This window comes from Poeciliopsis prolifica, unplaced genomic scaffold (genome assembly GCF_027474105.1).
Source record: "Poeciliopsis prolifica strain line A6 unplaced genomic scaffold, Auburn_PproV2 SCAFFOLD007, whole genome shotgun sequence".
Taxonomy (NCBI): Eukaryota; Metazoa; Chordata; class Actinopteri; order Cyprinodontiformes; family Poeciliidae; genus Poeciliopsis; species Poeciliopsis prolifica.
The window spans coordinates 2,138,128-2,151,313 of NW_026562382.1; the positions used below are offsets into that span (position 1 = coordinate 2,138,128).

Sequence of the window (13,186 nt, forward strand, 5' to 3'; positions counted from 1 at the left end):
GTAGCATCTGACTCTCTCATAATATAAATATTTTATTTAAAAGCCAAGAAAAGCGCTTCAAAATATTCCTCTGAAAGCAAGCTTGGTATCAAAGCTTTACAAAAACGCAGGTTGGAAAATCAGCCACAAAACTTCAGATCTTTGCACCAACATTGAAAGGTACAAGACTTTTTCAAAGTGATAAAATTCTATTTATTTCACTCAAAAAAGAGTAAAGAAATATTATGACTCATAGAGCTTCCAGTCTATTGAAATCCTTAAAATTATTTTAAGCCATATTGCATGCACTACCCTTCAGAAAACCTCAAAGCTTTGATGCACATTGGTATGCATATACCAATGATTTCTTAACACTGATCAACATACCAAGAGGCTGTTGAACACATACTGGTATACATCCCGTTCATGCAAAATATACAAGGCAGAAAGAGTATGCAAGTTTGCCAGTGAAAATAACCTTCTGACTGCCACCCAGCCAAAGTGGCGGCCATGTTGGATCTAAACAGAGAGGCTTTTAGTTAGTTTATCAGGCAGCAGGAGGTCACAGATAAGAGCATGAAGAGGCTTTTATACAAGATGTGAGCGGCTGCTGTGGAAAATCAATACATGATGAGCGCTGGGAAGAATCAGAAAGAAAGGCTTGAAACCCGTCTAGAACTGCTGGAAACACGTGACCGATTATCCAACCCTGGAAATATGAGTGTTTGGACGAGTCTTCAGCAGTTATGTACATTCACATGGAAAAAGAAATTATGAGATTTCCTGTGTTCAGAAAAAAAAAAACCCAAAAAAACAAAGACTTTTGAACGTGCCCTGAAAAGCAACACTGACTCCGCGAAAAAAAAAAAAAAAAAAGGCTGGGTAATTTTGTTCAGTGACTCTGGTGGATTTAAATAATTCCTACTAGGGACGTAATGAGATTATGTGGAATGAGATCTTGCAATATTAAATTGCCATGATATCTCTTGTCAAAGTGAAGCCTGACTCAGAGGCTGTCAACACGAGTAAAATAAAAGAAGCCCAAGACATCAAGATGAATAATTTGAACATAGCTCTAGAAATGTATTGCTTCATTGCAGTGGTCAAAGAAGTCAGTGTTTGAATCTGGAAATGAAATTGGCCTTCAAATTTCAGAACATCCAACATTGCTATTAAAAATTCTGCTGTGTTTCACATGACCAACTTAAAATTCAGACACTACAAAAAGAAATGGACTGAGATTATTATGTTGATGTAAAACAGAAAGATGTTCTTGGGTCAGCTAATACGTAGCAACAAAGTTTTCGTGCTAGCATCAGAGAAATCACCACTATCAAATAGTTTAAATAGAGTCATTTTGACGATTTAATCAAGGAAAAAACAAATATAACGACAGGAGAGATTCAAACGATTTGTAACACTGATCAACAAAATTTAGTATTTAGGTATGACACTAAAACAAAGAGCTTTAGACAGGTTTATACGAGTCTGGACTTTATTCGATCACCCGTAATGATCGAATAAAATCCAGATCAAAATCTCCAGTCTATGTTTTGGAGAAATAGATTAATACTTTTAAATTATTTGTGTATTGAAGTCAGACCATTGTACCAACTTCCCTGAATATTGCATATCTTAATAAGACACAGTTGGAGATTCATAAAACCTTTCAGTGAAAGCAAGTATTTACTAATCCATGCATGGAAAACCAATTATGTACATTAGTGAAATGGGACTGGAAGGTTCTACACTGATGGCACTTTAAAAAAAAAATAAAATAAGGTTGTTTTGTGAAATATTTACTCTATTTGTGAAAAAGCTTTACAATCGTCCCAAATAATGTTTAAAAATTCTGTCTTGTCCTCGTTCTCGTAAACAAATGATCATGCATTTGGGCTAACTGTATCACCACAAATGTTGACACGGCGACATTTCTGCTAAAGTTAATGAAAACAAGAAACATTTCTGATCAGGCCAACCCGTGCATCCACTTTTCTGCGGACAGTAAGCAGAAGGAAGATGATGAACGACAAGACAAAAAGAACTAGGAAATTATTTGTTCAGCAGAGTGGTGCATCAAACTGAAACTTACAAGCTGGAGTGATTGCTGTGTGGGGGTTGGGGTGGGGAAGGATATTGATAAAAATGTTGATTTAGAATAACTCAACCAGTCAATGCTGCTTCGTCCACATTTTGTGAACCCCACCTAAATCCGACTGCGTTTGTTCTGCGGCCTTCTTGCACTGCCTCAACACACAAAGACGCAGCTAATACGCTCAACAAGCCATCTGGTCACACTGTCCGCAAGCGTCCATCCCTCCACCATGTTACCACTCTGTATTATATAACCATCTCTACAGGAGCCAGCAGGCACGAAACGAAAAGGAGCGGTAGGTTTATGAACCGAGGGGCATGGATTCACAGTCACATGTCGGCGGGGGACAAAGACCGTCTCACATTTTCAGATCAAATCTGAAGCATTTGACTGAGAATCTACAAACTTTAGCATGTTAGTGTTGCTGGAAAGACAGTCCGAGCATGAAGATTGTCAACATAAATAAAACATAAAGGACGCGTGTACTTTATATTCCTTTCAGATCAGATGGAATGTAGTTCTCCCTTAGACAGAAGCGTGATGTAAGATTTATAGCTACTACTTAAAGACTGTACTGACTGATTACTCCTAGCAGGTCCATCCATTAGTAAAAACCAATTATATAAGAAGTCTGTTTTTCAGCAAAACATAAACTTTAGGGAGACGCTTTAAAGATTAAATGAGTTAAACATCTTGATATGCAAACCTTGTAGAAAATCAGATCGAATCAAACTGGCTTCTTCTTTGTATTTGTATTAAAGGGAAACAATAGGATTGGGTTCTGTATTGCTTTTATTTCAATTATTAATTTTAGCAAATCCTCACAAATCAACATGGAAGCAGTAAAGCTTTTACACTGGCCCTAATTAATGCTACTTTAGACATCACTAATTAGTAACGCTTCATTTAACTGCTTCCTGTCAAAAACGTTCATAAATAACTAACTGGCTTGAATACATGGAGAAAATAAAAGATCTTGTTTGTAATACAAGTAATAGTTGTGTAACAAGAGCTGGTAATAAGAAATGTTGCGATATTAAAAGTTCACAGTTTAGGAAGTCCCTTGAGGTGACTGCTAGCTCACGAGCACTAGCTAGTTGCAGTTAGCATGGCTTCATCTCATTCTGAAGGATTACGGTCACCATGGTGGACTGGCTTCCATCATAGCGCACTCCCTCCGATTTTCACCCAGCCTCCCTTTATCCTCATCCCAGCAACACATGACCAGGGCTGAGAGGGAACGATGCTCAGTCTCCAATGACCTTCCTCTGCGCTTCTCCTCTAATTCTCGTTTCTCTTTCCACCAAAATCTGGACAACAAACATCTTCAGTCTGGTGCTTTGCTCTCAACTAGCCCCTTTTTTCAAAGGGCACCTTTCTTTACAGAGATTTCATAATTCAGTATATTTGTTGTTTTGTTTATTTGTTGTGAGTATTTAAAAGGGTTTCCGGTTCCAGTGTTAAAATTTTATTGATCTTTGAGAATGTGCTCTTCCATTATTATGCCGTTTCCATTATATTACTGTAAAATGGTCTCAAAACAACAATATTATTGTTTATCGCAATAACGTCTGAGACTATTTGTAACCGTGACAGGCCTCAGGCAAACAGAAATCATTTTGAAATGGACAGAAATCTGACAAAGAGGGGGGGGGGGAAGTACCTTTTTTGCAATATAATGATTGTAAATATCCTGTTCCATCTATATTTTCTTCCATTCATGAAATTTTTTATACACTGAAACAATTTCTTGTACAAATCGTTTCCATCTCCTTAAATGAGGTTTATATATGAAATATTATGTACATGCAGTAATTGTGACATAAAATAATTTTTGTATTTTTGTAAATTCCGTCTGCATGTAGATAAGCCAACAGCTACATGTGGATAAAATCAAGTGAGATTTTATAAAGCAACAGCTCAACTGCTTCATCTGTTATTATCCTAATAAGCAGTTTGACACTTCAAACTGTAGTGTTGTATTATGTGTAAAATCTTCAGCAATAACTTCCATATTAGCATTGAATCATTATTATTTATTTATTACTGAAATAAATATGTCAATTATGAGTCAATAAGCAAGTTGCATAGCAAGTCTTCTCAATTTGACAGATATCTTCTCTTTTTGACCATTATAATTGACCATAAAAGCATCCTGCATTTTATAAATCAAATTGAAAAAATGTATATAACATGCTTAGAAAAGAGCGAGAGAAAAATAAAAAACATCTTCAATGAAATGTGATCTGTGACGAAAACAAGAGGAAATAAATCACAGAAGTCTTCCAGCTGATGTGCAAATATTTCCAGAGAGCAGCAGCAGTCCATGCAGTGAGCATTATAGGACGTGACCCAGATAATGTCAGAGGCTCGGTCTTATTTTTAGATGAACTATAGCCAGCAGGCAGAATTTGTCATTCCAAATAAACTCATTAACAACAGTGCAAAGATTTACCTTGTTAGAAAAAGAAAGAAAATCATGCAGTAGATTGCACTAAAAAAACAAAAAAACGACCCTCTTATTCTGACAAAAGACAATCTAGAACCCAACGTTACGCTAAGTTCTGAATCAGCTCATAAACAACTTTCCAGCCACAAATCAAGGCAGAGTTGACTTCCTGCAGCTGCTATCAGTTGCGGAGCTTCCTCTTCCTCCGTTTGGAAAGGTCACAGTAATAACTGCATGTCGGACTGTGACGAAAAGTCCGGAGTGGAGACACCGCTCGCTCTACTGCTGCGGCTGTCGCGGTCGGCCGCGGCCGTGCTTCACTTCCTGCGCCGTGAAAGGTCACGGCAGGCACGGCTAACATTCCAGTTTGAATAGCCGGAAGGCCGGTGAGCCAGCTTTGCATGAGTCCATTCCTCCTGACAGCTTTGTAGTTCCTCCACGTTAAGGAATCGGGGCCACGCTATCAAGAGCCTCCGTCTTAAGACTCAGAGAAAGAAAATCTGTTTCCGATAAAATTTCTCCTTTGTGCAACTAATTGACAACCGTGTAAATTTTGTTTTCACAAATTTACTTGATTAAAGTTTTTTTTTTAACTCAACATACTTAAATAAAAGCTAAATAGTGCGCAGGAAAACTGATACAGCTGAAAAAGGGTCACACACTCAAGGGGGCGAATACTTTTTACAGACAATGTTTCAGCTACTGTTACAAAAGAAAAACATTCTGAATACTTTGAACAAATGTTTAGCAGAGATTAGGAGCTGGCTATTTTAATCCAGCTAAAATCATAATGGAAGATTTTTGCTGTTGAGGGAATTCCCAGTGATATTGTCTAATCTCTTCAAGCTTTAGTTAAGAATATCAAGCCATCTGATAAAAAACCTGGATTTCAACTTTTACAATCAAATTAAATATGAAGAACAAATTACAGCTGCAGTTCTGTCTGGATACTTTCACACACACAAAAAAAAAAAAGCAAAAAAACAAAGTCTCCCGCTACCTTTTGAGGAGCTGGAAACTGGAGCAAACATGGCTTTGTTTTGACCTGCCTCCGTTTATTCCTGCCTAAACTGTGGCTCCGAGTCCAGCCTACAAAAGGTCCAGAACTCAGCTGAGAGACCCCTTTCCAAGACCCCATGTCCTGCTTACATTTCCCTGGTTATCATGGACCTTCCCCATCGTTCACTTAAAATCCAGATTCAGAGCCAAAATCACACAACTGGTTTGGTTCTGAACAAAGTGTCCATGAAAACCTACCTCTCCTCTGTTCGACTGAACTAGCTGTAAGGGTTGCTTTTCTCTTTTTATGTGTGTGTTGGTATATTTTAATGTGATGTTCTACTTATTGGTGTATTTTATCTTGGTTTTATTGTGGATTTTCTGAAAAGCATACATTGCAAAACAGGTATAACATAGAGAAAAAAAAGAAGCATTAGCTACCTGAGAAGATAGAACTGCTAGCTGGTCGTGCCAACATTGGTTTCCTATACCTGCTTCCCATTGAATAGCAGAAATTTAATATCTTTCACAAAAACAACTTACAATCTATTTGTGAATTTATGTTTACTCTGTTCAATGTTTACTCTGTTCACTACAAGAATGTTGTAGTGAGAAATAAAAAGGAGTAAATTCCTGCCAAAAAACTCAAATTTTGAGCACAATCTCAAAAATGTTCTAGAGAAAAGAAAAAAAAAACAGAAAATTTCTGAGCTGTGAAAGTCAAAAACTTGCACAAAAAACTCATAAATTTGGAAATTAATTGCAAAGATGTTATAGAGAAAAAAAATATGGACATTTAAAAAAACAAAACAAAAATAATTGTAAAACATTTTCACATTTTTAAATGTCCACGTATTTTTGAGAAAAATTCTGAAATGAAGCTCAAAAATGTCCACGTTTTATCCCAAAATTCCTGCATTTTTTGGCTGAAATCTACTCCTCTGTTTTCCTTCCATCCACAATCACCCTAATACTTTGAAGACAATGTGACCATAATATTTGAACATAAGGAACTGCAGCGACAAAGTGAACCTATAGCAACGACTGCTGCTTTGGATTCTGCATTTCAAGGGCCCCACATCCCCCCTCTGCGTGCAGAAAGCCTTTTCAATCAGCTGGATGAACTTACCCTGATGTCAACACTTAGAATAGATTTTAGTGACCAGGAGAGGTATGGGAGGATTGTGATAAAAGAGCAGAAAGAAAACGATGAGGAAAAATGGGCTCGACGCAAATGTAAAAAATATTTTGTGTTCAGTAAACATGGATATAAATTCAAGAGTTACCATTTCAATTTTCAACAAATATAACAGCCTGCGCTTATTGGCAATATGGGGCTTCTTCTTCCTTACTCTGTTTTAAATGAAAGGAAATAATTACTATTCGATGGTTTTGCTAGTTTTGTAGCCATGACAATAGATGTACCGTAATCAATAGAAGGCCTAGCTTAGATCAAGACAGGATAATAACACTTCAGATTACATTTATTTCTCTTTTTAAATACTGGAACTAACAGGCCTAATCTAGGGAGAATCCTACATGATTCATGAAGGTGGCATAAATCTGGCGAGATATCGAGTGAAAGCATTTAACACATTAAAAATACAGAAGAACTAAACTCCATGTGAGGCTCTAAATGGAGTCCCTGGAGGCTAAAAACACCAACCCTCCGAGCATGAACACTCAGACGGGTGATCCTGTGTGCAGGATCGCCTGTGCACTTGGTGCCTGCACATTAACGGGGCTCTGCTTGGCTGGAGGAAAGCCACACCCAGATTCACTTTATCAGCGAAGCAGAGCGGAGAAACGAGCATCCTTCCAGTGCGAAGGTCAGACAAATGGGGTGCAGAGGAAGTGAAACCGACTCGAGAGGCTGCGCGTCTTCTGTACCAAAACCGTAAATAAAATTCACTCCTCCCACTTCCAGTTGCTCCAATTGCTGTTTCATATCTAGTTTGACTTGTTTTGGCGTCCTCGGCTTAAGTTGTAGGCCAGTGAATCGTTGCATTCGCATGTCTGCAGCTCCTGCCACAGATGTTCAGCGCACAAGAACCTTTCACCTGCGATGCATAACGTCTGACGACGGAGTTTCCCTGATGTGGTGAAGCGCGCCACATCAGGGATGCTTGAGTTACGAATATCATAGTATCAGAGACTTCTACATTGCAAATCACAGCCCTGATATGGACAGTTTATCCTTGTAATGACTAAAGTTAAGAGTTTTATTGTACATTCCTGCAGATGAAATTTATTAAGACCGGCTTGTTTTAAATCAGTGCACTGTGCTTCGAAAACGATGACATGTGATGGACAAGCCTCTATTTTCTTTATTTTAAAGATTGCCTTTAACATATTAGACATAAAATGAGATCTCAATATTTATGCTTTCAGCAGACAAACTGATCCCACAGAGAGGGGAAGAAAGGATTGAACTTAAAGATGCTATCGAGTGGTGTATCGTTTTAACCGTCACATGTTTACTAAGATCAAAATGCAGGCGGGTAATTAGGTGTGGATTTTAGTTGCATTGTTTTGACAGATGGTGACAATAACAGTAACCATGCTTCCATCAAAGTTTAGTTTTTTTTTCTTTTAGGTGTACGTTGAAGTATCATGTTAGAAAAGGTTGATGGAACCAGCAGAATTTGAAATAATTTGCTCACGATTTTGGCTTTTCCGCTAAAGGTCGAGAAAGAAACACATTTGCCAGATGAGTTCTGAACATTTAAGTCACTTGAGAACGCTCTTGGCGCGCGTTTGAGTTGCATTTCTTTCTCTCCAGCATGTAGAGTCACCAGTATCCAGGTAACAAGACCGAGCAACTACAACATGCCTGGCAGCAACACATTCCTGAGAGGCTCCCTGCGTTTTTCTGACATGTTTGTAAATTGTACAGTTCTGCTGGTATCCAGCCTCCATTCTCTATTTATTACAGCCATGCTGACGTAACGCAACATCTGTCAAAATGACGTTTTGAGTAGCTTGGCTGATTCGCTCTGAACTAGTAGATGCGAACACGTCTAATTCGCATCTTCTTCTTTTTTCCTTACAATATTTTCAAAGTTCTCTTAAAGTTTGCATAACATAGCTACAAATCATCTTCTGAATTTTCACCTATACAAATCCGTTGGTGCCTCTTTGCAAACTTGTCACGTTGTTTTTTGTTTTTTTTTCACTTTTACTTGTATAACTCCTAATTAGTTACGCTGTTTATTTCACCTCTAAATTGCCTTTACACTCAAATTTAAGTGTATTGAAAATACAACAAGAAGAAGCTCAGCAATTACACTATTGCACATAACATTGCTGGACATAATCACTTGTATTAAGTGTTAATGTTCTAACTACATTAAGCGGAAATAAGCTGATTTTAGTCTCTGTTGTTGCAGTTATACCCATGTTTTTCATATTATCTATTTATAAAGAAATATAATCCTTCCAGTCTATATTTACAAATCAATTCCATGTGTTCTGATAAACATGCATGTACACACGTACAAGTAATTACTTTTAAAGTGTATTTTTGAATAAAAAGCAAATGGAGACGGAAAACTGACAAAAAGACTTCCAAATGGTTACTTTATGCCTTTTGTGATGTCATCAGAAGTATGGGTGCGTTTGTAGATTTTCTCTTGATAAAATAATAATCTTCAGCTAAATCAGAAAAGGAATTGGAAAAACTGACAATAAAATATCATTCTGTAGGTGATTGAATATATCGCAAGTGAGTTTGATTGATTTTACCAAAATGTCCGGCAAGTAGCTTTAATATATGCAAACTATATCATTCAGAAAGCTTACAACAGACCCTTTTTGTATGTTTGTCTATGTTCATTAGTTCAAACGAAAACTTTGGGAGTTTTGTTGGACAAACTGACGGAGTGGATCTGTACCGACACCAAAACGTCTCAGCATTCCCACCAACTTTTTATTTAAATTCCAAATCTCAGCTGGACTTCTCGAGGTTTTCACAAACGCAGCGGTTATTTATGCTGCGACATGACAGGGGCGACAGGAACAGGGCTGTGGTTTTCTAATCCAACCATCGCACCAAAGCCACCGGCTTCTCCTGGCTGCGCTGATGACTTCCTCCGTTTCACTGCTTCCCCCGCAGACATCCACACACTCACTGCAACGAGCTCCGGTCCTCTGGCCCACTTTTCATGGGGGAAGAAAAACAAAATAGTTGGAATCCGTTTGCGCTTCCTCTACCTTTTGAGAACTTGAAGAAAATATGGCGAGCTTGAAACGATTAGAGGAGCAGCAATTTTGGGGGGGGAGGGAAGAAAAAAAAAAAACAGAGGCAGAGTACGTCTTTAATTCAGCCGGTTCTAAATGGGTTAAACCATTTCCTCAGAAAGGGGGATTTCCAGACCCACCAGCTGAGTGTGGTCTTTCCCCCAGAGGCTTTTTAAAATCCAGTTTCTCTCTTTTAGGTGATTTACTTCAAAACAAAAACATGAAATATCTCACCTCCGCACTCGCTTGTAATGCCATTTAAATCATCATTTCTTGTTGGATTCCTGTTCTGTAATGGTAAAGTTCTCTACACTGTGGACAAACTCGCACATTGTGCACATATTTACACTCGCTGTGCTTTTTTTTTATTTTTATTTTTTTATAAAAACACATTTCTTATCATAGTGGGGGGAGTTTACGTGACAGAGGGGAAGGAAGTATTACCCAGAGGTTCTCAGTTGGATTTCGATCTGAACTTTGATTGGGCTTGAGCACAAACAGCAGATTCTGCTGTATTAAGCTCCATCTGTCTTCCAATCAACTCCGCCGACCTGCTGGAGAACAGCATCCCCACACCATGATGCTGCCACCATGGTGTGAACGAACACATTTGTTACTTTTCCCCTGCAGCTATTGTTTGCATATCAGAAGAAAAATGTTTGCATATCAGAAGAAAAAAGAGTCTACTTTGACACCTTCCACCTTCTACAACACCTTGGTTTTTATTTGTGTAATATTTATTGTTTTTAATTGTTGTGTTTTATTTTGGATGATTATAATGTCTTCCAGTGCGGAGTGTTCAGTTCAAGTTTACTAGTCTTGGAGAGAATTAACGTGCATCGCTAGAGTACTATCAGTTGAAAAATGTCTAAAAACAACAATATCATCTTTCATCGCAATAATTTCTCGGGCGATTTATCGTCCAGCACAATTTTGTTCCTGTGACGGGGCTGAGTGTGAATATGTCTGCAAGGCACTGTATTTATTGACCAAATACCCCTTTGCAAGAGACCAATACAAACGGTGCAAAAACACACTCATCAATGCTTTTTCCAGTCTTTTTTTTTCCCCCACATAGCTAACTTGAGAGCTCCTCTTTCTGGTGTGTTGCTCCCTCCTCCCCTAACGTCACGTTCTGTGTTATGTTTCTATCCCAACAGCTGCAGCTGGCGCACACAGCTGCAAAACCTCCGTCGGTCACCCTCCTCAGCCATTCGCTGGTCAAGAAAGCGCAGCAAATTGCCAAGTGTTGGGCATCGAGCGCACTTCTGCAAACCAAAACGCACATGAAGACGCACACTCACGTGCGAGTCACTGGGTCAGATTCAGTCAGGACCCACGCGGCAGGCGTGGGTATGATTCACTAAATCCTGGGGAACTAGACCTGAAATGTCACGTTTAGTTTGTGTTCCAGTGCGTCTGAGCATTTCCACAAACACTCGGTTTTAATGAAACGTTTACTGCCGCCGCCAGGCCCCCGCCCCCAGTCTCAAGAAGGGGTAAACAACTCCACGGAGCAGGTCAACGTCTGCTTCTCGGGGAGGGTATGAGAGAGGAGGGGAATGCTGGCTCCCAAAGCAACAAAAAAATTATAACCCAGTGAATCCACTGTGCCTAATTAGGAGGAGGGCTTCATTGTTCAAATTATGGTGCAACAGCAGAGCGGGCAACCACAAGAACTCGCCTCGGGGCCGGCTTCACCGTCCACAAACGCGCCAAATTGAAGTCGGACTCAAAGCGGAGACCCGACCGACCTCGGGATCGTTCCGCGGCCGCTGACGCCGTACGGTCCGGGTGCTGCGCTCGAGGCGCGTGCCCAGAGCTGCCCCGCAGGCAGCGGTTTCAGAAAGAGTCCAGCATATTTATTCCGCTGAGTAACAAAACAATTTTAATTGGGTTGGAAGATCCCACATTTTCCGACCCAGTTCTGCTGCAGCAGCTCCAGTTTTTCCACCAGCAGCCTGGGCTGTGTGTGCATTGTAGAGTCAGGCAAGAGACACAGAGAGGTCCCCATAAATGTAACTGTAGGGCTGGGCGATGTGGACTTAAAAGTTTTATCGCGATAATTATCACGATATTTTGTGGTAGCGTTGTAATAATGATAAAACCGTCTTTAATACGATTACTTAGTTTTTTTGTAACTGTATGGCTGTGACCGCTTTTGTATGTGTGTTACTAACATCATCTGATACCAATGTTAATGCATTGTCCAATCATAATATAAATAAATACATTTCGTAACAACTTACTGAAAATTCCTTACTATTCGTTCTGAATCATTTGCCCAAATGTCATTTTTTTCCCAAGGCAATTAACATGTAGCTTGTACCACACCAAATATCGTGTGCTTTACAACATAATCAACCGAGTGAATCATAACGGTTGCAAAATCGCTATCAAAGAGAACCGTTTGGAATGCAATATTTGTTGAATACTGCATGCCAGATGTTATAGCTGACATTCACACAACAAACAAATATCCAACTTTTTCATGGCGCTCTGAAAGAACTGCAATCTTTTCACCCAAAGAAACATCTACGTATCCGATACTTTTCAAAGCGTCGCACTTTATCCAACTGTTTCGTCGCGAACGCAGTGGATCCAAGCAAACAGTCGCCGAAGCAGGCGGTTCAACAACTTTAAAAATTGACCTGTAGACGGCGCTATCCGTTATTACTTCTGTAAACTGTGCGCTGCTGTGCGCTGCTGTACGCTGCTGTGCGACGTCTATGTTCTTCTTTTGTGCATGCGTGTCGTGGACGTTTGCACAGAAGTTCCATTTAATAGTACTATAAACAACCACACAAAACATAAAAATAAAAAGTTGGACTTCAAGAGAAAAAAAAGGGGGGGAACTGAACATCAAAACCTGCTGTTTGTGGTCACACACTGCTGTGTGACCACAAACTTCCACATTTTGCAAGCCTTATGATAAAAGAAAGTGTTTATGCCAGCTGACCAGTTCCCCACATAAACGCTAGACACTTACATATATAACAACATAACTGGGAGCTGCTTCGATGATGACATCAGCTGTGATAAACCCACAATTCTCTAATAATTTATTTAATTCATAGAGCTCAGACATATAGCCTGTCAAATAAATCACAGGTTTGTTTTTTGTGAATGCTGTAGGTATAATCTCTTGACATCTTTCCCGATATTTCAAAAAACTAGACAGTCCCTCTGTAGCTATTATTGTTAAATAAAACACAGAAATCACTCAACTGCATTCAGAAGAGTACAGCAGATTTCTTTAAGCAACCAGCTCTCCAACAGGCCTTTATAATCAACAGAAACTCAGTCAGATCTGACTTCTTTCCCCTCATTTCTATCAGCCGACCATAGAATCCTGATGCTGCTCCTCCCTGATGGGGATCTGGGATGCAGGAGCACCAGGTTCCCCCCATCGCATGCCTTCTCTG

The 13,186-nt window shown here is 39.3% G+C and overlaps 1 protein-coding gene across 8 annotated transcripts in view; it reads right to left on the bottom strand.

Annotated features, from left to right (window-relative positions):
• The window catches only part of LOC129361157 (mitogen-activated protein kinase kinase kinase kinase 4-like), an 87,096-nt gene that overhangs the window by 70,949 nt on the left and 2,961 nt on the right, over nucleotides 1-13,186 (bottom strand). The gene's annotated exons all lie outside the window — the stretch shown is intronic.